The sequence below is a fragment of the Bubalus bubalis genome, chromosome 15 (assembly GCF_019923935.1).
Source record: "Bubalus bubalis isolate 160015118507 breed Murrah chromosome 15, NDDB_SH_1, whole genome shotgun sequence".
Taxonomy (NCBI): Eukaryota; Metazoa; Chordata; class Mammalia; order Artiodactyla; family Bovidae; genus Bubalus; species Bubalus bubalis.
In genome coordinates, this window is record NC_059171.1 from 13,036,876 (window position 1) to 13,049,647 (window position 12,772).

Sequence of the window (12,772 nt, forward strand, 5' to 3'; positions counted from 1 at the left end):
TGCCAGAAGCCCAGGTGTGTTGGAATGAACTTCCCAAACTTTAGAGAGAAGTTAAACCTTTATTAAAATTTTTAGTGATTTACATATTCTTTAAACACACATGTAATCCATACAAACAGTTCAGTGTACTCTTTGTACTTAGTGTTAATAAAGCATTTCTGGCAATCAACGTGATCCACATTTCTGGATTTCTGAAAGTTTCACAGCATTCCTTCCTATGGCTGTTTGACCATTTCCTTGTTCCTGAATTGGTTTCAGTATCTTTCCCTATGGGACAACACTTGGACGGTAACTGTGTCTACTAAAACAGCATTACCCCAGGCACACATACACCTGGTCTCCTCATAATGGGTGTAGAATCTTGACCCGAATAGTCATCTGGTCCACCTGTAATGATAACCAAAGGCATCCTGGGACTCGGGGCTTCACAAAAACTTCCAAGGACCCAAACCAGTTTTCCTACACATGGCCAGCTAGCTTATAAGTTTAAATGTGTTGTATAAGTTGCTTTTAAACTTTAAAACCCTCTGGTCATGGCTAGTCCTTTTGTCTCTGCTATTTAGTATGATTCTTCTGCTTGTATCATAGACTAGTTCTGCTGGTTTCAATCCCTTCCTTGAAACCCATTGGGTCCTATTGCTCTTAGAATGAAACCCAAGTTCCCAACTCTGGTTAACAGAACAATAACCCCTCAAAATGTTCACATTCTAATCTCTGGAACCCAACTGTACAGAAAAGAATCTTTGCAGATAAGATTAAATGAAGGATCGTGTGGTAGGACGATTATCCTGGACTATCTGGGTGAGAATCCTTATCAAAGGGAGGCAGGAAGGTCAGAGTGAGAGAGAAGATGTGATGGTAAGTGGAGGAGGGAGTGATGTGGGGCCAAGAGCCAAGGAATGCGGGTGGCTTCCAGAAGCTGGAAAAGATGAGGAGACAGATTCCCTGCTAGAGCAGAGCAGCAGAATGCTTCTGGGGAGCATTTCTGGGTAGGCACCAAGGCTCCCACCTCACACTCTTCCATGTCATAGAATTACAGTCTTCTGAAAATTATCAACCACAATGAAGATATGTATCAGCTACAGTGTTTATTAAGTGCCGTCTATGTGCAAAGCCTTCTGCTTTTGTGTATAACTGCAGTGGGGTGATAGTAGAGAATAGTGGCCCCCCCCTCAAAGATATGTCCAAGTTTTCACCCCCAAAACCTGTGAATTGAACTTACCTTGAGAAAAGGTCTTTGCAGATATAATTAAGGCTCTCAAAATGAGATCATCCTGGTTTAACTCCAGTGACAGATGTCCTTCCAAGAGAAAGGCCAAGGGAGATTTGAGACACAGAAACTCACCGAGCAAAGCCATGTGAAGAGGAAGGCAGAGATTGGTGTGATGCTGCCACGAGCCAATGAACACTTGCAGCCACCGGAAGTTGGAAGAGGCAAGAAAGGATGCTCTTCTAGAATCTTCAGAGGGAGCATGGCCCTGCCAAGACTTGCAGAGGCAGTTTGGACTTCTGGCTTCCCAAACTGTAAGAGAATAAATTTCTTTTGTTTTTAAGCCCAGTTCATGGTCATTCATTATGGGTAGCCACAGAAGGTAATACAACAGTCTTCCTGAGCTTCTCTATTAGGCTGGAAGCCGTTAAATCGTGTTTGCCTATCATGGTACAGACAAAAGCCACCTTACCATCTGCTCCCTCCCATCCCCTCCCATCCCTTCTGCTTGCGATTCCTGTCTCGCCTTGCCCACACTTTAAAGACCCATTAGCACATACTTCTCTAGGTGACTAAGCTTTCAGTACTTACAGTACAACCAGCATGAAGATTGAAAATGTTTGGCAACCATGGATGGTTGCCAACTGGTGGATGGTTGCCAAGGTGTCAACTGGTCAGAACAGTCACCAGCTGCGATGATGGAGCAAAATCCAGGAGGCTCCTGCCATGCCAGGCATTATTCCTTTACGTATGGGAGTGTGGCTACCAGATAGATATTGGCAAGAGTTCTGGTGTTAATTCTTTTTTTTTTTTTTAATTTTTACTGAAGTATGGTTTCTTTACAATGTTGTGTTAGTTTCCGCTGTGCAGCAAAGTGAATCAGTTGTTCATACACATATACCTCCCCCCATCCCTCTTTTAAAAGATATCCTTCCCATTTAGGTCATCACAGAGTACTGAGTAGAGCTCTTTGCTGGTGTTAATTCTTCAGTTCAGTTCAGTCAGTCAGTCGTGTCTGACTCTTTGCAACCCCATGAACCACAGCATGCCAGGCCTCCTGGCATGTCCATCACCAACTCCTGGAGTCCACCCAGATTCATGTCTATTGAGTTGGTGATGCCATCCAGCCATCTCATCCTCTGTCGTCCCTTTCTCCTCCTGGCCTCAATCTTTCCCAGCATCAGGGTGTTTTCAAATGAGTCAGCTCTTCGCATCAGGTGGCCACAGTATTGGAGTTTCAGCTTCAGCATCAATCCTTCCAATGAACACCCAGGACTCATCTCCTTTAGGATGGACTGGTTGGATCTCCTTGCAGTCCAAGGGACTCTCAAGAGTCTTCTCCAACACCATAGTTCAAAAGCATCAATTCTTCAGCACTCAGCTTTCTTTATAATCATGTTCCAAAATCAGTGCTATGTGGACTATGTCTTTGAGACCTTACCACAGTTCCATGGGCAAGGAAACTGAGGCTTAAAGGGGTTCCATGGTGTGCCCGAGAGCATGCAGGGAGCAAACCAGTGACAGAGTAAGGGCTGAAGACAGACCGCCTGACTCTGCTCTACTGTGAGCTGTGTGAGGAAAGGCCTGCAGAGAGTTGTTTTTCTATGGAGTAGGGAGTACATAGGAAGATGTGTCCTTGGTCTGAGGACGCCTCAGAAAAGTGAATTTTCAACTTCAGAAAATGATGTCAGAGGGGATACCAGTTGGTTCCGTCATTCGGTCCTGACTGGAACTGCAGGCCCAGGAATGCATCGGCCCTGGGGGAGAGGAGGCAGGAATGTGGGGCTCTCACCCGTCCCCCGCTCCACACCAGAGAGAGGTGAGCCCTGTCCTCCTGGCACTGGTCAGTGCCAAGGACTCAGGGTGTGCAGAGGCCGAGGGATGTCTGGGGGAGCCAGGACTCCAGAGGTGGGGCCCTGGGAAGTTTTCCTGAGCCCTGAGGCATCCCCACACTTGCTGTTCTTTCCCCGTGTGCTCCCTTGAACCAGTCCTCCGTGAAGCCTTGACTTGGAAAGGACGCGTGTGCTTCTGTGAGCGAGGAGCTGATACCGGGTGAAACAAGCGGATGTGGATCCTCAGCCTCGAAGGAGCCGAATGGAGCCAGAGATGAAACACGCGGGGCTGGCTGGAAAGAGGAAAGGGCCCGGCATACAGGAGAGACGAAAGGAGAGATGAAACACGCGGGGCTGGCTGGAAAGAGGAAAGGGCCCAGCATGCAGGTGAGATGGAAGGAGAGCCCGGGAGGCCACCCTCAGCCTCAGCAGGGGCCCTGGGGCTCCGCCTCTGAACGCCCCGTGCTCGCCAGACGGGTAGGTGGAAGGCAAGGTGAGGGGGACCTCATTAAAGCAAGGGCAGCTGGTGCCCTGGCATCGACCAGTGGGTGACCGCCCTGCTGCTCCCCCACCCTCCCGCCCCCTCAGACTGATAGCCATTTTTGCTGAAAGTCAGCGGCAGGTACTACATACGTAGGTGCACTGAACAGGAGCTGTTAAACAAATCTAGGCCCAAGTGATTCAGTATTCTGTTACATTAGTTAGTTGTTGGCGGACGTGTCACACCACATACAAAAGCTGAGCTATTTCAGTGCCTGTACTTATGAGTCATCTTGCCCACTTTCTGTGTATATTTTCCTCCACTGTTCTAGAATCGCCTTCTTTCATTCTGTGTATACAGGTGAGGATTATGCTCTTACCTTCACCTACATTCTTGCTGTGAGATCAAAATAGCAACGACAACAAAAAAGGCAGATACGGCTTTCTTTGATAGTTCATGGAGATTTATAAAACTAACCTTGACACTAGGGCTTCTGAAATTACCCAAAAGTTAACATAAAGGCCCTTCTGAGATTTGCAGTAAGCAAAAGTGTATATCAAGATAGGCCTGCATTTGAAGGACCTATCAGATCATGTGCCCATCTTGCAAAGTGCTAAATCTTTAAAAATTCTTTTTTACATTTAATGGATCTGCTTTACCCATCATTACCACAGAAGCCTAGAAAGTTCTTCTTTTAATGTCTTAGTATTTGTCAACACCAAGTAGAGAGGAAAAAAGAAAATATGGTGACCCAAGAGAAGATGGGTTTGTATGATAGAGAAGACCACAAACCACGTATTTCATTCACTCCATAATCTCTGGAAGTTCTCCCTTGACATTTTATGTTGTTACATCATCCTATCTTGGAGGCTTCTCCAGTTGCTCAAATGTGGTAAGAGGACGGGAGAATTAGAAATATGAATGAAAGGGAGAATATGACTCCCTGGATTTAAAAATGTTCCTCCATTTCCCCTTTTTATGTTACCTTGAAGCCTCTAGGTTGACTCAGTCACACTGTTTGGAGCTGCATAGCACATACTCGGACTTCCCCATTCAAACCACACGGCAAGAAGTTAGAAGCCTTTGACTCCACACGAGTTTTTCTGTCTGCCTGCTCTCCATTCAGGGGTGGTCAGGCCTCGGATGAGGTTTTCACAAGACACCAAGGTTTCTTTTCAGTGGCGTCCAACCCGATTGCTCGGCAGATGGTTTTGAGAAAAGCTTGGAGTGCGGAGAGCTGCCCATGGTCATTTGTCCCGGCAGATGCCAACCAGTCAACACTTGAGGAATGACACTCCTCAGCAGCTGGAAATCTGGAGTGTTCTCAATTGTGAAAATGTTTTCTAGATGCTGCAGATGGTGATTTTGCTCAACTGCCAGCTGGGTTGTTCTTTTTATGGTGATTATGCTCTATACATTTTGAGTTCAGTTTAACTATATTTTGAAGTAAAAAATGTGTGTATTTTTCACTCGAGGTGGCTGGGTCATTGTGTTGGTATTATTAATTAGGAGTCTTTTGGTTGAATGCAACAGAAAACCCAGCTTCACTGACCTAAACACTGAAGGGAATTCATTAACTCACCTAAAGAGGCCAGAGGTGGTTCAGGCTGTAGATGAGGCTTGTCAGTATCAAGGTCTCATTTCTTTTCCTCTCTCTGGCTTCCACTATGTGATCTGCGTCCTAGGGAGACATCCTTCATGGTCCTACGATAGATACCAAAAGTCCTGAGGTTATGTGATTCCTTGTTCATGTTCCCAGGAGAAAGTACATCACTTTTTTCAATTATCAAATAAAATTCCTGGGCTTCATTCTTTTGTTGTTGTTCAGTTGCTAAGTCTTGTCTGACTCTTGGCAACTCCATGGACTGCAGCATGCCAGGCTTCCCTGTCCATCACTATCTCCCAGAGTTTGCTTAAACTCATGTCCACTGAGTTGGTGATACCATCCATCCATCTCATCCTCTGTTGTCCCCTTCTTCTGCCCTCAGTCTTTCCCAATATCAGGGTCTTTTCCAAAGAGTCCTCTCTCTGCATCAGTTAGCCAAAGTACTGGAGCTACAGCTTCAATATAAGTCCTTCCAATGAATATTCAGGGTTCATTTCCTTTAGGACTGACTGGTTTGATCTCCTTGTTGTCCAAGGGACTCAAGAATCTTCTCCAGCACCACAGTGTGAAAGCATCAGTTCTTCAGTGCTCAACTTTCTTTAGGGTCCAACTCTTACATCCACATATGACTACTGGAAAAACTATGAAAGTGAAAGTGTTAGTTGCTCAGTCCTGTCTGACTCTTTGTGACCCCTTAGACTGTAGCCTGCCAGGCTCTTTTGTCCATGGAATTCTCCAGGCAAGGATACTAGAGTGGGTTGCCATTTCCTTCTTCAGGGGATCTTCCCAACCCAGGGATTGAACCCGGGTTTCCCGCATTGCAGGCAGATTCTTTACCATCTGATCTACCAGGGAAGCTTTGACTATGTGCATCTTTGTTGACAAAGTGATGTCTCTGCTTTTTAACACACTGCTGTCTAGGTTTGTCATAGCTTTCCTTCCAAGAAACAAGTGTCTTTTAATTTCATGGCTGCAGTCGCTCTCAGCGGTGATTTTAGAGCCCAAGAAAATAAAATCTTAAAAAAAGAAAAGAAAATCTTTTACTGTTTCCACTGTTTCCCCATCTGTATGCAGGTCAAGAAGCAACAGTTAGAACCAGACGTAGAACAATGGATTGGTTCCAAATTGGGAAAGGAGTGTGTTAAGGCTGTATTGTCACCCCGATTATTTAACTTACATGCAGAGCACATCATGCAAAATGCTGGACTCGATGAATCACAAGCTGGAATCAAGATTGCCAGGAGAAATATCAATAACCTCAGATATGCAGATGTCACTGTTCTAATGGCAGAAAGCAAAGAGGAACTAAAGAGCCTCCTGATGAAGATGAGAGAGGAGAGTGCAAGTTCAGTTCAGTTCAGTTTAGTTGCTCAGTCATGTCTGACTCTTTGTGACCCCATGGACTGCAGCACTCCAGGCCTCTTCATCCATCACCAACTCCTGGAGTTTACTCACACTCATGTCCATTGAGTCAGTGATGCCATCCAACATCTCATCCTCTGTCGTCCCCTTCTCTTCCTGCCTTTAATCTTTCCCAACCTCAGGGTCTTTTCAAATGAGTCAGCTTTTCACATCAGGTGGCCAAAGTATTGGAACTTCAGTTTCAGCATCAGTCTTTCCAATGAATATTCAGGATTGATTTCCTTTAGGATGGACTGGTTGGATCTCCTTGCAGTCCAAAGGACTCTCGAGAGTCTTCCCCAACACCACAGTTCAAAAGCATCAATTCTTCGGTGCTCAGCCTTCTTTATAGTCCAACTCTCACGTCCATACATGACTACTGGAAAAACCATATCTTTGACTAGACAGACCTTTGTTGGCAAAGTAATGTCTCTGCCTTTTAATATGCTGTCTAGGTTGGTCATAACTTTTCTTCCAAGGAGTGTCTTTTAATTTCATGACTGCAGTCACCATCTGCAGTGATTATGGAGCCCCCCAAAATAAAGTCTCTCACTGTTTCTACTGTTTCCCCATCTATTTGCCATGAAGTGATGGGCCCAGATGCCATGATCTTAGTTTTCTGAATGTTGAGTTTTAAGCCAACTTTTTCACTCTCCTCTTTCACTTTCATCAAGAGGCTCTTTAGTTCTTCTTTACTTTCTGCCATAAGGGTGGTGTCATCTGTATATCTGAGGTTATTGATATTTCTTCTGGCAATCTTGATTCCAGCTTGTGCTTCATCCAGCCCAGCATTTCTCATAATATACTCTGCATATAAGTTAAATAAGCAGGGTGACAATATACAGCCTTGACATACTCCTTTCCCAATTTGGAACCAGTCTGTGGTTCCATGTCCAGTTCTAACTGTCGCTTCTTGACCTGCATACAGATTTCTCAAGAGGCAGGTCAGGTGGTCTGTTATTCCCATCTCTTTAAGAATTTTCCAGTTTGTTGTGATCCACACAGTCAAAGATTTTGGCATAGTCAATAAAGCAGAAATTTTCTGGAGAATGCAAAAGCTAGTTTAAAACTCAACATTAAAAAAACCAAGATCATGGCACCCTGTCCCATCACTTCCTGGCAAATAGATGGGATAAAAATGGAAACTGGCAGATTTTATTTTCCTGGGCTCCAAAATCACTGTGGATGTTGACTGCAGCAATGAAATTAAAAGACACTTGCTCCTTAGAAGGAAAGCTATGACGAACCCGGACAATGTATTAAAAAGCAGAGATACTGGGACTTCCCTGGTGGTCCAGTGGGTAAGATGCCAAACTCCCATGAAGGGGACCTGGGTTTGATCCCTGGTCAGGGAACTAGATCCCACATGCTGCAAAGAAAGCCCATTTAATAAATAAAAAGCAGCCAAATAAATAAATATTAAAAAAAGAAAAAAGCAGAGATACCACTTTGCTGACAAAGGTGCATATCGTCAAAGTTATGGTTTTTACAGTACTCAAGTACATATGTGAGAGTTAGACCATAAAGAAGGCTGAGCGCCAAACAATTGATGCTTTCAAACTGTGGTGCTGAAAAAGACTCTTGAGAGTCCCTTTGATAGCAAGAAGATCAAACCAGTTCAATCCTAAAGGAAATCAACCCTGAATATTCATTGCAAGGACTGGTGCTGAAGCTGAAGTTCCAAAACTATCCACTTGATATGAAGAGCCGACTCTTTGGAGAAGAGCCTGATGCTGGGAAAGATTGAGGGCAGGAGAAGAAGAAGATGGCAGAGAATGAGATGGTTGGATGGCATCACTGACTCAATGGACATGAGTTTGAGCAAACTCTGGGACATAGTGAAGGACAGGGAAGCCTGGTGTGCTGCAGTCCATGGGATTACAAAGAGTTGTACATGACTTAGTGACTAAACAACAGCAATAAAGCTGATTAAAAGAATAGAAATTGCAGAAAATATTAGAAAGATTAAAGTAGAACAACAATTAACCTTTCATAAGTTTCCTTATTGTCTTCTGTCCCTAATTTTATATAGTTATCATGCCATATAAACAAATTTAGTGTCTTCCTCACATTGTAATATATAGCTACAGTCTATGGGGTACCAAAAGAGTCAGACATGACGTAGCAACTAAACAACAACACACTCTCCTGCTTACCACCTTTCAGTTCGAGCCCTTCTGGTTCAGGTAAGAACTCTTATGGCCTTTGTCTACCTCACTAAGCTTGATACGTCTGCTTCTCCCTGAGCTATACTGGGCTTCCCAGGTGGCGCTGGTGGTAAAGATCCTGTCTGCCAATGCAGAAGACTCGAGAGACAGGTTCTATCCCTGGGTTGGGAAGATCCCCTGGAGGAGGAAATGGCAACCCTTTCCAGTAGTCGTGCCTGGGAAATCCCATAGACAGAGGAGCCTGGCAGGCTACCGTCCTTGGGGTTGCAAAGAGTTGGACATGACTGAGCACACATACGCATTTGCCACACTGATCTTTTTTCTAGCTCTTTCAAGAGCTACTTCTTTCTCATCCTTCAATGCAATTGTCATCTCCTTAGTGAGGCTGAATGAATCATCCTTTCTAAAATAGCCAATTATTTTCCATTAAAAACTCTGTAGATGGCTCCAAAATTTTTATAGAAGATTAGTTTAGGGACAGTAATCTGGTTGAGAGTATGTGAAGGTGGGAGGAGTTGGTGGTGGCTTTCGTCTAAGAAACTTGTTTTGAAGATGTGTTTGCACAGTGACTTACATAATATTGAGAAGCTACCAATTGTCCTTTGCAAGGATGAGTAATGGTGGTGGGGTTGATGAATATTATGAAGTTAAAGTATCCCCCACTGGGTTTCCCTGGTGGCTCAGTGGTAAAGAATGTCTGCCAATGGAGGAGACATGGGTTCAATCACTAGGTTGCGAAGATCTCTTGGAGGAGGAAATGGTAACCCAATCCAGTATTCCTGCCTTAGAAATCCCATGGACAGAGGAACCTGGAGGGCTACAGTTCATGGGGTTGCAAAAGAGTCAGACACAACTTAGTGACTTAACAACAACAACAACACCATAAATAGTCCTGGGTGATGTCATGGTACTTCCCGTGTGTATTTCTTTTATTGCATTTTATCACTGTCTGCAATTGTCATGTTTATTACCTGTCTTTTCTCCCCTTGCTGGAATGTACATGGTCCTTGTTTGTCTTCTCTACATACCCTATGCCATCTTCCACTCTAAGAACAATTCCTCGCTTATAGCAGTCAAGAGTAGTTTTTGAGTAAACAAGTGAATTGCCATTTAAATAAATAAGGCTAATTCACTTCCCACCTGGACCATTTCCTCAAGTGGAAGGTGTCTGTGGATTATTTTGGTCTTCAAATCCGTGATGATGTACATATTTGTATTTCTATACATAGACATGACTTCCCATGTGGGTCAGTTGGTAAAGCATCTGCCTGCAATGCAGGAGACCTGAGTTCACTTCCTGGGTAGAGAAGTTCCCCTGGAGAAGGAAATGGCAACCCATCCCAGTATTCTTGCCTGGAGAATCCCATGGACAGAGGAGCCTGGAAGGCTACTGTTCATGGGATCGCAAGAGTCAGACACGACTTAGCACTATCTTATACATAAACACAGGTGGCGCTAGTGGTAAAGAACCTGTCTGCCCAGGCAGGAGACTTAAGAGATGTGGGTTCTATCCCTAGGTTGGGAAGATCCCTTGGAGGAGGTCATGGCAGCCCACTCCAGTATTCTTGCCTGGAGAATCCCATGGCCAGAGAAGCCTGGTGAGCTACAATCCATGGGGTCACAAAAAGTCGGACACAACTGTAGTGATTAAGCATGCATGTGTACATAGATAGTACTTCATTTCTGGGAAAGGAGACTGCGTATCAGGATCCTCCTACAGAAAAGTAGAGGCTGGGAGAAAATAAAAAGATATGCTGGAAATGCTATGGAGGAAAAGTAAGTGGAAAAAAGTTCAGCACTTGGAGGAAGTGAGAAGAAGGTACTGCGTGATGGGATGAGGCCATTCATAACTTTGCATTACCATCAAAAAGCTGTGCAGTGTTTTCCAGATCAAAACATCCTTTCCAACCCTTAGGAGTTTTGACCTCTGCACCAAGTCCTGCTGTGAGCCTATATCTCTTGCTCTGTTCCCTGCTTCTCGGATGCTTTGGCTCCCTTGCTACTCAGTTTCACTTCCAAATTTGGACTTCCTTATGCGTGAGTCATAACAAAATGGGCACTGATTGTGTGTGCTGAGGCCCAGTTGCAGTGGAGCAAGGCAACTGTGCTGCAAGCAGTTTGGACCTTTTCTCTTGGTCCAGCCACCTTGCCTCTCTTCTAGAACCTGTTCTATCTGTCCTGCCTGTCCTGGTGCCTACCAGGCCTGGTGGCTGGAAGTAAAGAAAGAAGAAAAAAAGTAAGAAGTAAAGAAACCTGTGGGTGGCGTGGGCAGTAGAGGCTGCAGAAGAGTGTTGGGGGTGACTTCACACAGAGTCCGAGGGAGACCAGGTGAGAAGCACAGTCTGGTGACTGCAGCTGAATGACCACTTGTCACTTAAGATGTATGCTGCTTGTGAACTTTCCTTGTTTGTTCTCAGTTGTAAGTGTACAGAGAGGCACAAATATGGAGGAGGTCTCTTTGCATGTATTGGCCAGGGATCTGTGAATCAGGCACAACAAGGTTTAATATACTACTTTCTGCCTTTTCATGTAAGTGGTAAAATTTTGACTTTGTTAATCATTTCAATAACAACAACTTGGAAATTCCCTTGTTGTCCTCAGTGCTCTCACTGCCAAGGGCCTGGGTTCCATCCCCGGTTGGGGAACTAAAATCTAACAAGCCACATGCTAAGGTCCAAAAAAAAAGGGAAAACATTTACTATTACAACTATTAACCCCACATCCACTGTGTACTGAGCACCTGTTATTTGCTAAGTGCTTTACTCACATTACCCCTAATCTTTACAGTCCTAGGGAGCAGGGATTATTGTTCATATTTTACAAATTTTACTAATAAGAAAATTGAGGTACAGAATAGTTAACCCATTTACACAAGGTTATTTAGTTAATATGTTGCAGTATCAGAATCTGAACCCAGGTCTATCTGGCTCCAAATTGTAAAAGTTGTAATTTTTATTTGAAAATGAATTTTTAATGAATCATGCTTAAATTTTTTTCTCTTTATATAAACTTATTATAAACTATGTTCATGTAAACTATGAGCCACCTATTTATACAAGTATTCTAGAAAAAATATATTGCTCTTTAAAGTAGATTCCCTTGATAATATATGGATTTACAGTTTTGGATGAATTTTTTGTTCCAACTTTGCACATTCTATACTTATTTTGAGCTAGTTCTATAAATGGTAAGCTTACTCGATAACTGCATGTTGAAGTTAATGTTTTATTTGCCATTTACAGATGTTAATGTTGAGAAATAAGGCATTCGTTATATAATTTCCTACCACTGGCAGAGAAGGTAATATGTAAATCATTTAGGAATTTTTCTATCAAAGAAAGCAGCCATTGTGTCTCTTTGTGTACAAGTATTTGAATATGATTCATACTTCATTCAAATACTTACCCATGACTATGCCTTGAATGTTTTTTACAAAAATAAAACAATATGTACTTATTATAGAAGATTGGTAAATTACAGAGAAGAAGAAAAAGAATCATGCATAATCCTACCAAAGATAGTTAAGTATTTTATATGGCTTTTTAATTAAAAAGTTTAAGTGTTTTACATTGTAAGTCACCTTGTGCATGATAGGTCATTTTCCCATAGCCAAGGAGCTATGTCTTCTTCTTTCCTTGTCTTCTTCAAGTAAATTTACTTTTTGTTCACTGGTGAATTACTAATAGAAAAAAAAGTATAAAACGCATTGTTTTTTAATTGTAGCTGTCAGTCTGGGCCTATTTTGAGATCGGATATTTAAGACAATTATTCTAGTTTGTCATGCATTAATCAGTTTCAGTTCGGTTCAGTTCAGTTGAGTCGCTCAGTCGTGTCCGACTCTTTGCGACCCCATGAATCGCAGCATGCCAGGCCTCCCTGTCCATCACCAACTCCCGGAGTTCACTCAGAGTCACGTCCATCGAGTCGGTGATGCCATCCAGCCATCTCATCCTCTGTCATCCCCTTCTCCTCCTGCCCAGTCCCTCCCAGCATCAGAGTCTTTTCCCATGAGTCAACTCTTCACGTGAGGTGGCCAAAGTACTGAAGTTTCAGCTTTAGCATCATTCCTTCCAA

The 12,772-nt window shown here is 43.5% G+C and overlaps 1 protein-coding gene across 1 annotated transcript in view; it reads left to right on the forward strand.

Moving 5' to 3' along the window:
* Positions 1–11,004: 11,004 nt before the first annotated feature.
* The window catches only part of PLEKHF2 (pleckstrin homology and FYVE domain containing 2), a 29,634-nt gene continuing 27,866 nt past the window's right edge, over positions 11,005–12,772 (forward strand). The window contains exon 1 of the mRNA XM_006076255.4: positions 11,005–11,026. The gene's annotated coding sequence lies outside the window, so the exon portion shown is untranslated. The remainder of the gene's footprint in view (positions 11,027–12,772) is intronic.